The sequence below is a fragment of the Triticum urartu genome, chromosome 6 (genome assembly GCF_003073215.2).
Source record: "Triticum urartu cultivar G1812 chromosome 6, Tu2.1, whole genome shotgun sequence".
NCBI classification, from domain to species: Eukaryota; Viridiplantae; Streptophyta; class Magnoliopsida; order Poales; family Poaceae; genus Triticum; species Triticum urartu.
Genome location: NC_053027.1, coordinates 22,729,093 through 22,742,883, shown reverse-complemented (window position 1 = coordinate 22,742,883; position 13,791 = coordinate 22,729,093). Strand labels below are relative to the sequence as shown.

Here is a 13,791-nt window from a genome sequence, read left to right as displayed (position 1 = left end):
GAATTCTCTAGCATATTTATCTTTTTTCTAGTTAGCCGGTAACCCAGACGACTTGTCATTCAGACAAAGCCTTTGGATTAGGGAAACGTTTCCAGCCGGCAGTCCGGCCGAGTCTTCGGCCGGACGCGCGCGCTTCGTTCGATTGCGCTGTATCCTGCGGCCCCGCGTGCCTCTCGTTTGACTAATTGCCTCAGCCCACCACCAATCGTTTCTTTTTTCTTTCTCCCGTTTCCTTTCTTCTTCCTCTTATTCCTTTTTCTTCTCTCTCCTGCACAGGAGGATGGCGAGGCACATGTTGCTTGTGACAGATTTTTGGACTCCCCATGCTGCAGCCGCGTCCTGTGGAGCTACGACTCGAACGATTTTCATTGCCTCCTCTTCCCCTCATTGCTGACGGTGCAGCAGTCGCCATGGATGCGCTCATAGACAACTTTTTTTATGGAGTGTTGCAACCAGCCCCGGGAGATGCTACATCCGGCTGCGAGGGATGTTACAACCGACAAGTTTTTTTCTTGGAACCAACCAAAGGTTCTGTCGCTGATTTTTTTTTTGGCTGGAACCAGTGTCTTGTTTTGCTACTACCGGCGGTTTCATTTGCTACTACCGGCGACAACGTTTTTTTGCGACATAATTCATGAAGATGATGCAACCTCGACGACGGGTGACAACATTTTTTTGCTGCAAACTATGAAGTTTTTCGCTACCACCGGCTATAGGGTTTGTTACCACCATACACAGCGGCCGGCCGGCATTTTTCTTTTGTGTTTTGCTACAACCACGTCATTTTTTGCTGCAGTCGGCAACCACAGAAGCTACATCGGGTTAACATTTTTGCTACAATGACGATGGCGGGCTGTAGCGGTAAGTTTTTTGCTGGAAGCGATAAACCTTTTTGCTACAACAGGTATCGTTTTTTGTTGGAACTAGCAAGAGCCTCGGGAGGGCACACGGCGAGGTACAACGCGACCACAACGACAGGTGCTGCGGTCGGCGGCCGGCGTTACCGGAGATGTGGCCATGTCCCCCGGAGCCGGAGCTGCAAGCCTGCAACCACGAGTGCATGTTGTTGCATGCATGAAGCCGATGAGAAACGCAGGCGGGGAGGGCGGCGACTGGCGGTGACCGACGGCGAGGGCGGCCACCAGCGGCGAGGGTGACGTCCGGCTGCGGTTCTTCAAGGTTTTGCTACATCGATCGTCCATGGCTAGTGTTGGCGGCGGCGCTGCTTTGTTTTCCCCTCTGCTGTTTGGTTGAATCCGTTTAATTGGAAAGAAAACGATTTCAGATCTGACGGTTAAATGCAATCTAATCAAAAGGCCGCGCTGTGTCCGGCCGAATTGATTGCGCCGGTGCACCGGCACAGATTAGTCGCCTTTAGATTATTACCATGATATATAATAATAAGAGGAAATTTAGGTTCATACTATAGCCAAACAATGTGCCAAATTAAAATTTAAACAGTGGGGATATTTGATCAGTAAATTAAATTTTAAATATAAATTATTAGGCACTAATATTAAGCATTAGAGGAGTATATCAGACATGGTCATGTAATTAGTTTCCAAAGTGTATACATACGTGATGTTCCTTTTTTTTTCTATTTTCCAAGTGCATGAACGTACGTGTGTGTATTCTTTTTTTTGTAAGATTTGACACATATCTTTCCTAGGACAACACGTTCCTTGTTTTTTTCGAACTTAACAGGTTTCTTGTTTTTTTTAACTTAACATGTTCCTTTTTTCTTTGAAGTCAATTTAACACGTTCCTTGTTTTTGTAAGGAAGAGTCCGACTTCTTCTTGATTATTTTCCCTGGGATGCATGCAATCTTTTTAACATAAGTTTTTTTTTATGAGGAAACAAAGTGGCCTCCAGATGTATATTTTTTCAACGGGGTGGAGCCAGGGAGCACGTTGTTCGCACACGAATACGTCACATGTACCCTCGACGCCGGGGGTGATGCATCGCAGCTCACGTCGAAGGAGACCCGACCGACAGCGCGATACGCAAGACAGTCGGCGGGCGCTTTTGCAGACCCGAAACCCCGCGCACCCGAGAGGGACCCCGTCAGGGATTGCGGCGGCTATGGGCTGCCCTAGGTCGATTCGCTAGCTCGGCCCTAGAGCCTCGTGGATCCGCAGCCCTCCAGCATGAAGAACTAGCGAAGAACGAGAAGAAAAATACAAGGGAGAGATAAAAAGTAGATGAACACGAAAAAGTAGTAGATGTGTTTCTTCGATTGTGTGTTGTTTCAATCGGCCGTCACCCCCAACATATATAAGAGGCGGGTGGACTTCCCGTACAAGCAAAGAATTTATCTAGGCTTTCCTTACAAGAAAATTACATCAATTCACGTCCAAAACCCTAGTCAAATTCGGACTGGTTTATGCGAACTTTCCAAAACTGTTCGGTTTAAACTGGCTGCACATTGCGGGTCTTTTTGGCGGTGGTAAACGATCCCGGATGAAAACAAGCCCAAAAGCAATCTTGACCGTTTCGACGAGACGAACAACTTTCATGTTGAAGGTTTTTTTATCAGAGATCATCTTGAGGGTCAGATCGGTCTCGCAACATAGGCTATTTCCTCGCGCTACCCGTCAGACATGTGTCTGGTGGGGCACGCCACATCTCGCCTCGTGACAGGGCTGCACTCCGATTGCTCTAACTTTTGCATACGAACTCGAATTTGAACGATTTTTATATCAAAATCGATCGTTTCGACGAGACGAAGACAACCCGTGTAGATCATTTTTCCATCTGAGATCATTTGAATAACCTTTTGAGCCCATCTTCAACTTCTCGTTCGATTGACTATCACAGCCTCCAACCCGGCAAGTTTTCCATCCGAGTAAGCTTTCCACACCGGCAATGTTTCTACCCGGCAAGCTTTCACACCGGCAAGGTTTCACTCCGGCAAGGTTTGCACTCCGGCAAGGGTTCCGTCCTGACCGGCAAGCACCGGCGATCTTTCTGTGCCGGCAAGCTTTCCACGCCAGCAAGCCTTCACACCGGCAAGCTTTCACACCGGCAAGATTTTACCCCGGCAAGGTTTTTGCCCCGGCATGCTGCTTTATGATCGTGCCACTTTTGAGCGTCAACACATGCCCCCTGTTTTTTGGTAAAGCTAGCGTGCCGAAAAATACTTGTACCAAGTTTGTTCTAAGGACGATGTCAAGACTCCATCGGCCATTTATATGTTCTTAGGACGATAAGTATATATCAGCCATGTCTTGTGTGAACTTTCTGATGCAAACTTGGGTGAAACCTTCTCAGCTTCATTAACAATCTGGTGATAAAGTTCCATAGATATGTATCTCAATGTCATCCTCCGAACCATATTGTTCACCCTTTTGCTAGGATTTTGTAGACAATCAACAATAAACTTTCTCCAATCCTTACTTTCGCTTGCATAAAAATTTCATTAGTGGCCAAAGTTCTGGACTTCGGTTCGGCCTTACCTATGTTGACAAGACTAAGCATCGGCTATTGAGAGAAATGCAATACAACATGATGGACATGGTAGCCGGATGCTTGCTATGCCAACTCTCTCCAATTGTCATGTCTAAATATATGAACAATTTTAATGCAACCCAAGGTAAATTCTTCATCTAGACATAACCCAAGATAAACTATAAGTGATTCATCAAAACACATTGATAATCCTTGGATATTTGTTGCACTACTCAGAACGAATCACCAAAAGCCTCAATATGTATAACACCTATAGCAAGTAAAAGAGTCAATCCGAATAACAATGCATATTCGGCCTTGATTAATCGTGCATAAAAATATTCTAAGCGGCACGTGGCTTCAAAAAATAGTACCATAAGGAAATATATAAACAACACCAACACTTTGGCCATTGCTATGAATTGAACCATCAAAACATAATCTCCATAGTACTAGAGAGACAAGGCTAATATTAATATTATGCATGACATAATCCGATGTTCAGTAACAAAATCAACTATGATTTCGCCTCTTATAGATCTCAAAGATGCATAAGCCAAATCATATCCAAACAAAGTATAAGCCCACCAACCAATTCTGCAGCTATGAATTGGTCTATGCAGCATATATTCCATGACATCGGTCATGATGTCTCAACGCCATTCAATCATAATATAGGCATACATATAAATTTTCATGAGCACGTACCTTGTCTCGCTCTCCAATCAAACTAAGGACGATATTAGAATGCTACACCGTCCATGCATTGACATACTCTTAGGACGATAGATAAATATCATCGGCCATTACCATGTAAACTTCATTCAAAGCACATATAGCCGAAATAAACAAATGAAATGACAAATCAAGTATTTCGGCCCTTTGGATCAGCAACAAACTTGTAGCTAATCAAATGTATAGTGACTTGGTAATACCCTTTCATGACGTGAGAAATTATATTGCATCCATGGATTAAAATAAGCCCATTGAGGGTTACCAATCATACCTGATGACGAATTCCATGGCATAGGCGTTAACGGCATAGTTGAAGAATATGGATAATGTGTAGACCAAAGATGTTGAATCCTTCGGCTTGGTCCTTCATAGTTTTTACTCTTTTCCTTCTTCACTTTTGCCGCACTTCTTGTAATGGAGGCATGCACATAATTCTTATTTTGAGCACTTCCTTTGGGAACCCATGCCATGTTCCTTTCTTCAAGTTCTTGTGCACTAAGTTTGTGTAATTCCCTCTTTTGCCAATACGATAAGCCGAGTGGGCATCTCGGCTGTGATTCTGTTCTGACCAATGGCAATTCCTTTTTGACCTTGTGCACTGTCAACTTCTTTTCTTCAGATTTGGCACTTTGACCCTCAATAATTGGTTGCTTCGTCTCATTGCCTTTTGTAGCCAATGTCAACACTTTAATTGGCTCTTTATTATTTGAGATCAAATCTGAAGTAGCACACTTACGACCATCTCTTTTCACGCGGTAGACTTGCTTGACCACCTCTTTTTTCATCCATGGTGTCCGGACCGATTCCTTATAATTGAAACGGTCTTTAACATGTGACTGTTCAAATGTTGATCTTCTCGGAGCTGCATAATATTGGTGAGATGGTCTAAAATAAGATGGAGAATGTGCCCTTGTATCATACATGTCCCATGATGAACATGGATCTACATGAGCATAGGGAGGCATCCACGGCATTGGCATTGGCGGCCCAAAATAAGGATATGAATATGTTGCATTGAAACTCTCACTTTGCCAATACCGATCCTCATATTTGCGCCTTGGGGGTGATTTTGGTTTCTTTGCATGATTGTGCCGATAAGCATTCTTCCCTTCACTCTTCTTTTGATATTTCTCCAATAGTTCAGCGAAGGTGATTTTTGATCTTTTACACTTGCGCTTATTTCGGCCTTTGTTTTCTTTTGGTTTGCTTCATTGGATTTGCTTGTTGCCCCCCAGTCCTTGGCGTCTCCATTGTAGCTTCGATGGAATTCTCACCCTCAAGATTATGTTCATTATGCTCTTCAACAACTTCTTTACTTGAAAGCTTGATCCCATCACCTGCAGTTTTTACCTTCTCTTTAAGTGGATCGGCTTGAAGCAGCCGATGCAAAAACTTTTTGCCATCGGGACCAATCGGAATAGACTGGTCATCTCTTGGTGTTTCAACAAACTTCAATTGTCCTTTTTCAATGGCCGATTTAACTATTTGATGAAACATGTTGCAATCCTCAAAATTATGCTTGGACGAATCATGCAACTTACAATACATTCGTCCTTGGATTGATGGCTTAACATGGTGATCAAGAATTGTAATGTAATTTTTTTCAGCAACAAATCAAATATTTGAACACACATGCTTGAATTGAAGGTATACTTCTTGTTTTCTAGCTGATCTTGCTGTGAGAACGGCTTTGGAATTAAGCAAACAAATGGTTCAGATTTTGCATCACACCATTCGGCTATGCATTGTGTTTTGCACTCTATCTCCGATGTCTTTGGGTAAGATATTATACTAGCATCGGTTTTCTCAACAGAATTTAATCTTGGCTTTAAATTTCTAAAATGAAAATAGTTAGAACACACATGTCTCAATTGAGACCAAGTGCAAGCCAGGTATGAAATAAGCAAAGCTACCCAAATAGATATGAACTTTAGATAAAGCAACGGGGAAAGCTTTGGCTGTAATAATAAGTCACTATCGGTCTTTATAAATGGCGTAATGGGTTGACCGATATGCTCAATAACAACTTTATTGCTAGCAAGTAAATTACCCTTCTTCATTGGTCTTTCAAAATTACTTATGAGGATTTTTCTAATAGAAGCATCAACAATAAAGTCCTGACCAAATCTGAAAATAGGTAAATTACTTGCTAAACATACCTCTTCAAATATATTGGGAGAGCACGATGGTGGTGTGACTTGAACAATATCTTGCTCCGCCTTTGGATGGCTCCCCAACGCTTCTTCATCATCTTTTTCTTGATTCTGTGCATCATTACGTTGAAGATTTTTGTCGGCCGAACTTTGTTCGGCTACTTGTTCTTGTCCTTGAAGTTCATCAATTTCTCTGGCACGAAACTCATAGGGCAGGAAGTAGGTTCCATTAACTTTAGAAAAATCAAGTATGGTCGCTTTGCTATGCTTGCCATGCCCTTTCTCAATAATGCTTGCCCCTTTGCATTTGATGGATTCAGAATATATACTTCTTGATTCGGCTCTTTTAACCAGAGTACTTTCATGTTCTGAATCATCTTTCTTTACATTGCTTCTACCAATTGGCAATGCTTCTTTCACATGAGCCAATTTTGTTTCTTTTTGTTTCTGGCGGCGAGCGGCGAAATTGGCTTTAATCTTTTTCTCATTTTCAGCCCACTTCGGATACGATTGTCCCCCATTGCTTTTAGATTCTTTTGGCAATGGCACATGGGTGTTGCCGAAACTTTGCAATTGTGTAGGGGCTGTATAATATGATGTAGTATTAGGTGAAGGCATATGCATTGTTGTAAAACCATATTTTTGCTCGCCAATTTTATCAATTGGGAAAGATTCATCTTCTTTTCCTGATGCATTTGAATCGGCTTCGAAGGACTTTGGACCTGGCTTTATGTTTCTGCAACTAAAATAATTATAGAATATACGGCTCATATGAGTCCAAATGTTAGCCAGGCATGAAACAAACAAAGTTTTCCATATGAATACAAAGTTCAGTTGGCATGACAAGAACAACTTTGGTTTTGATAAGTTGTCACTATTAGCCTCTATGAACGATACCATGTGTTGACTATCATGATTAGTGACAAGATCCATCCTAACAAAAAGATTACTCATTTCAATTGGTCTTTCAAAATTAATTAGAATCTTACTAATAGGTGCATCAACAATATGATTTTGACCGAATCGAAAATTGAGTAAACTATCTGCTAGGTGTACCTTTGTGAAGACGTTGGAAGGAGAAGATGGTTGCACCACTGGAACAATACATTGCTCCACTTCTGAATAATTCTCCAGTGCCTCTTCCTCTTTTTCTGGATCTGGTGCCTCATCACTCAGATTGCTTGAGTATATTTCACTCGAATTGCCCGAGTATATTTCAGTTGGATTGCCTGAGTGGATTTCACTCGGACGCTCTTTGTCAGTTGAACTTTGCTCGGCCGCATTTTCCTGGTCTTGATGTTCATCGTTAACTGAACTGTGCTCAGCCATTACTGTGTTCTTGATGCTCATCAATATCTTTAGCACGAAACTCATAAGGTAGCATGTAAGCTCCCTTACATCCAGAAAAATCGAGCACAACCAATTTGTTGCGTTTGTCGTTCCTTTGCTCAGCCAAGCTTGCATCTTCTATTTTGGTACACGAGGCAATAGTTGGCTTGATGCACTCGGCGTTAGATGGTGATGCACTCGTCTGGAACGATGCACTCGGTTGGCACGATGCAACGCACTCGGCCTTAAACATCCCGTTGCTCAATCCGGTTTCAACCGAATCCACCGTATTAGCCGAGTGAATCCTTTTTTGCTGGTTTGCTTGCAAAGCTTCTTTTTTATCTTGCCTCAACAGTGTAGAAGGGCCAACATGGTTGCTACATGGAGGAAGGCACTTGACGTATTCTTGCAAATTTCCCTCTCCACGTTTCTTCTTGAGTGCTTCGTAGGCCTGTCGATATTCTGCTAGTAATTCCTCAAGGTTAGGTGTAGTAAATTCGTTGACTCTATTCCCTGTGAGCTTTGGCTTGATCTGGTCCACTTGGGCTACATATTTTTCTTTAAACTCAACCCTGCTTGGATCGGCTTGCCCCCCAATACTTTTAGGATCTTTCGGCAATGAATTGATGTTGCCGAAATTTTGCGCTTGTACAGGGGGTGTATAACATGCTGCAATGATAGGTGAAGGCATGTGCATCATTGTTGAATATTTCTCTCGACAATTTGATCAATCGGCAACACTTGGTCTTCTTTCAAAACCCTAGCTCTTATTGCCTCATAATCAGGAACCAATCCCTTATCGTCTTGCTCAAGGCAAATAGCACTAATCTTCTTATTTTGGGCTAAATTTTTTAATGCAGCCACAGCCACCTCATCTCCTGCAATATTAGGCACATATGCTCCTATAGTATCTCCATTCACTCGGCCATGACCGTGAACGTGAGCCGATTTATGAATATTTTTAGTTTCATACGCCACTGAACAATTAATCTGATGTGGTGTAGTAAATGATGTTTGAGGATAACTAGCCAAATAGCTAACAGAAGCATGGCCGATTCCCCCATTCATTGGCATGTTTGGGGATGAACCCGCATATTGCGAGCCGGCTGCCGATGGATAAAACTTTGAGATACCCTCCTGTACATGAGGAGTCCTATATTGATCACTCGAACAAATCGTGTTGTTCACCGGCATATTGAAAGTTGTTGCCGATGCACGAAAGTTCAGATTCATAAGTTGCATGTCACGATTCTCTAAATTCCAAGTTTCTCGAATGGAATAACTAGTAGGCCTTTGCTCATTAGGGCTGGCCGACATCACATGTCCGTTGAAAGATCTAGGAACATCAACATAATGGCTATTTGCATCTACGCAAGGAGATTGATGATACATGTTACCGTTGTAGATTGCAGCCGCTTGATGACGCTCTCCTCGTAGCAAGAACAGGCTGGAGACTGTTCAAAGCTTCATCCCCAGCGGAGTCAGCAAAAAGTGTGTTCGCACACAAACACGTCACGTGTACCCTCGACGCCGGGGGTGATGCACCGCAGCTCACGTCGAAGGAGACCCGACCGACAGCGTGATACGCAAGACAGTCAGCGGGCGCTTTTGCAGACCCGAACCCCGCGCACCCGGGAGGTACCCCGTCAGGGATTGCGGCGGCTATGGGCTGCCCTAGGTCGATTCGCTCGCCCCTAGAGCCTCGTGGATCCGCAGCCCTCCAGCATGAAGAACTAGCGAAGAACGAGAAGAAAGATACAAGGGAGAGATAAAAAGTAGATGAACATGAAAAAGTAGTAGATGTGTTTATTCGATTGTGTGTTGTTTCAATCGGCCGTCACCCCCAACATATATAAGAGGCAGCTGCACTTCCCGTACAAGAAAAGAATTTATCTAGGCTTTCCTTACAAGAAAATTACATCAATTCACGTCCAAAGCCCTAGTCAAATTCGGACTGGTTTATCCAAACTTTCCAAAACTGTTCGGTTTAAACTGGCTGCACCTTTCGGGTCTTTTTTGAAGTGGTAAACGATCCCGGATGAAAACAAGCCCAAAAGCAATCTTGACACCGTTTCGACGAGACGAACAACTTTCATGTTGAAGGTTTTTTGATCAAAGATCATCTTGAGGGTGAGATCGGTCTCGCAACACAGGCTATTTCCTCGCGCTACCCTTCAGACATGTGTGTGGTGGGGCGCGCCACATCTCGCCTCGTGACAGGGCTGCACTCCGATTGCTCTAAATTTTTCATACGAACTCGGATTTGAATGATTTTTATATCAAAATTGATCATTTCGACGAGACGAAGACAACCCATGTAGATCATTTTTCCATCGGAGATCATCTGAATAACCATTTGAGCCCATCTTCAACTTCTCGTTCGATTGACTATCACAGCCTCCAACCCGGCAAGTTTTCCATCCGAGTAAGCTTTCCACACCGGCAATGTTTCTACCCGGCATGCTTTCACACCGGCAAGGTTTCACTCCGGCAAGGTTTGTACTCCGGCAAGGGTTCCTCCCTGACAATGTTTCTTCCCCGGCAAGATTTCACACCGGCAAGCACCGGCGATCTTTCTGTGCCGGCAAGCTTTCCACGCCGGCAAGCCTTCACACCGGCAAGCTTTCACACCGGCAAGATTTTACCCCGGCAAGGTTTTCGCCCCGGCATGCTGCTTTATGATCGTGCCACTTTTAAGCATCAACACACGTACGTGAGAAAATCTCATCCTTTTCCCGTTTACATGTATGTGTGTTTCTTAGTTGGTGTATGTACGTAAGTTCTCTTTTTAAAGAGGCCCACCATTTACCAAATATATTTTCTTTAACATATGTGCGTTCAGATGTGTCACGTACAGTCGTTGGAGGCCCAGAGCATTATATATGTTAGATAAATCTAACGGTCAAGATAATTCTATTTGTTAAGATTTACCAGATCAAGGGCTAGTAATTTCTAATTAACGTGCAATTTTCTAGCATATTTACCTTGCTCCTGGTTCACCTTATATTACTTTTAATATATAAATAGATGCAACATAAATATGTAGACAAGACCTGTGTTTGTCTTTTATTCCCAAGTTTGAACTAGTATAGTTCGGGTTCTTACATGATAGTGCATGTCACATTATTTTTTCACCGCTACAACGACCAAACCATGGACTAAGAAAACGGTGTTTCATATATCTAGTACTATAGTTATTTTCTTCTCAGTTAGTACCGAAGATGCCAAATGGCGCGATGGTGCAATATGGAGGGATGTAGACATTGCACATTGCAGGTAGCGTCTGTAGCGCTAGGTTCCTTATTTCCTCGAACTGGGGCAGTTGTTGAGGCTGGACAGAGCCCTGGGCCTATGGGTTTTGCTGAGATGGCCGGAAGGAGCCCTGGCCTAATGGATATTGTTGCTGAGACTGTTGGAAGGATACCTGGCTCGATGGTTGTTGTTGTTGTTTTTGTTGTTGATGCAGAATAATAGCATGAACAACATTGTGGATGGCCTGGCACTGCGACTGCTCAGGGATCTGCCATAGGTGCTGACAACACAATTCTTGCAACAGCTGGTAAGTACTTTGTGGCAAAACTTGTGATCTTCCATGCGCTATGTTGTGTTGCTATAATACAACATCCATGCATGGAATCAGTTGTTGTTGCAAAATTTGATCAAGGATTTGTTGTTCTTGTTGTTGTTGTTGTTGTTGTTGTTGTTGTTGCTGTTGCTGCTGCTGTGAAATTGGTTGTTGTGGTTGCGAATACTGTGGTTGCGGTTGTGGATATGGTTGTTGTGGTCGAAATGGTTGTGGCTGCGAATATGGTAGTTGCGGCTGCGGAAATGGTTGCAGCTGCAGATATGGTTGTTGTGATGGAAATGGTTGCGGCTGTGGATATGGTTGTTGTGGTGGAAATGGTTGTTGCTGCCCTAGAAATTGTTGTTGTTGTACCAATGGAACTTGCTCTTGTGGTTGTTGCTGAGATGGATTTTGTGGCTGCAATTGTGGCACTGGAACTCTAACTGCAGTTGTGGCGGTGGTCGCCACGATAGCAAGGAGGGCAAGGATGAGAAATGTCTTCATGGTGGATTTGTATTGACCACAGCTTGCTTGGCTTAAATGATGCGCTCTACTTATGAGAATGATGGATGAGGAAGGATGATCGTCATGCTACGGGGCTATTTATAGCTGTCATGGAATGATCTCTTTCACAATTGGCATTTGTTTGTGTGGAAAGTGCTTGGATGCTTCTCAAAATCATCATTTGGTATGTTCTGTTTGGTGGCACTACTTACAAGTGTATTCTTGGACTGTTCATTAAAGTTCCTTGTTGTTGCACTATCATTCCACCACCAAAAAGGTGTGATAACACGCATGACTCATCTTATTCACTTTACAGCTCAAACACTAATCTGGATTGCCTATTTTTCTAAAACTAAGTTTGTAATTTTCTGCAAATTGTTACGCATAAACTAGATAAGCATGGCTGTCACGGTACTTAGTTTGTAGTCTTGTGTGGTCTGTTAAGATAGATATAAGACTAGTAATGTAACTTGCGTTAGTAGGCCATGACTCATCAAATTCCTTTTACATGTCAAGTGTTGTAGTGTTCTAGAAGTTATTAGCAAGCATAAACATGTTCTACAAGTTGTTACGTGTAAACTAGATAAGCTTGACTTGCACACAAACAAGATTGTAATCACTAGTCATCTACCCGTGCAACTGCAAGGCCTAGCTATTATAGGGGTACATATTTATTAATAAATATTTATATGTAAAATTCAAGCGCTTAAATTACAGATATCATACATCTGAACATATGCTAAGTTATTTAAACAATTATAGTACAATATAAGCACAAATATTATAAACTTCATTATATGGAAGAGTGCCTCTACTTCCCATTTATATAAAAAAATATGAACATCTACAATACCAAAACTATATAGTATGGAAATGCATTTCATGACGCAGCTGGTAATAATTATTTCATATTGTGAATGTTGATATTTTTTTATTATAAAGTTAGTTAAAATTTACAAATCTTGACTTTGACCAAACTTTATATGCAGACTAAAAATAAATGGAGGGAGTATCTTGGGGTCCCTGCCACGTCACGTTTGTCATACATTCAGTACGCGTGTCGCCCCGAACGAGTGGAGACTTCATCGTCACCTTATCCTTTCCCTGCAGGCTCAAGTCTGCTTCTTCTCAATCTTTCAATTCTAATCCGGGACGTCGTCGTCTACTTGCGCGCACCAATGGCCAGCTCTCGCCGGGATTCACCCTGTGCCCATGTACAAGCGCCTTCCAGAAGCCATCCGAGCGGCGGCCCCACAACACTCGCGGGGAGGTCCCAACATAGGAGGTGGACGAGGCTGTCCAGCTCGCGGCTAAGCTGCTCTTCGCCGGGGTCGCCGTCGTTTCCATGCGCCACACGGGAAGGAAGTTGGTCACCGAGTTCCCGGGGATTCTCCGCGCACCCAGGTACTCCGCCGCCTCCCCAGTAGTTGTCTGAGAGGCGGCCCGCGATGCGCGAAAGTGTGTCCCAATTTTCAGACCCCCCCCAGAACTGATGTGGTCTCCCTTACCCATGTTGCAGCAACTGTGCTGTCGCATCGGGGACTGATACCGACATGCAGACCGGCGATGAGACTGAGACCGGCGCCGAGACTAGCGGAGCTGGTTTAGAACCGAAAGCAAAGAGGCCACGGCGCCCAAACCAGCTCATGAGTACTAGACTGGTGGTCACGGAGATGGACAGCGGTATTTTTGAGACAATAGCGCCCGAGGAAGCGCAATCGTGCTACGGCAATCAAATAGGTTGCATCGTACGGACAACTGCCACGATCAACGATGGGAAACTACAGAAGATAGATAATATGAGGCCCTCCCTTCTAAAGAAGCTGCACCAGATATTCTTGTTCCCTGACCGCAGTGAAAAGGATAATAAAGATCCAGATAAGGAGCTGGCAATGAAGAAGATAAACAAACACGCCATGCCCAAGTTTAGCGACGCGTTGGCCGCCTGGAAAACAAGGTTGAAACATCGGATCGTCGACAAAAAGAACCCTTGCTACCTCTTGAGCACTGCGTTGGTTTTCCCCGAAGAGGAAGGGATGATGCAGCAAAGTAGGGTA

At 43.5% G+C, this 13,791-nt stretch overlaps 1 pseudogene; it reads right to left on the bottom strand.

Moving 5' to 3' along the window:
- Positions 1–10,706: 10,706 nt before the first annotated feature.
- Positions 10,707–11,819, bottom strand: LOC125516004 (annotated as a pseudogene).
- Between the last annotated feature and the right edge of the window lie 1,972 nt (positions 11,820–13,791).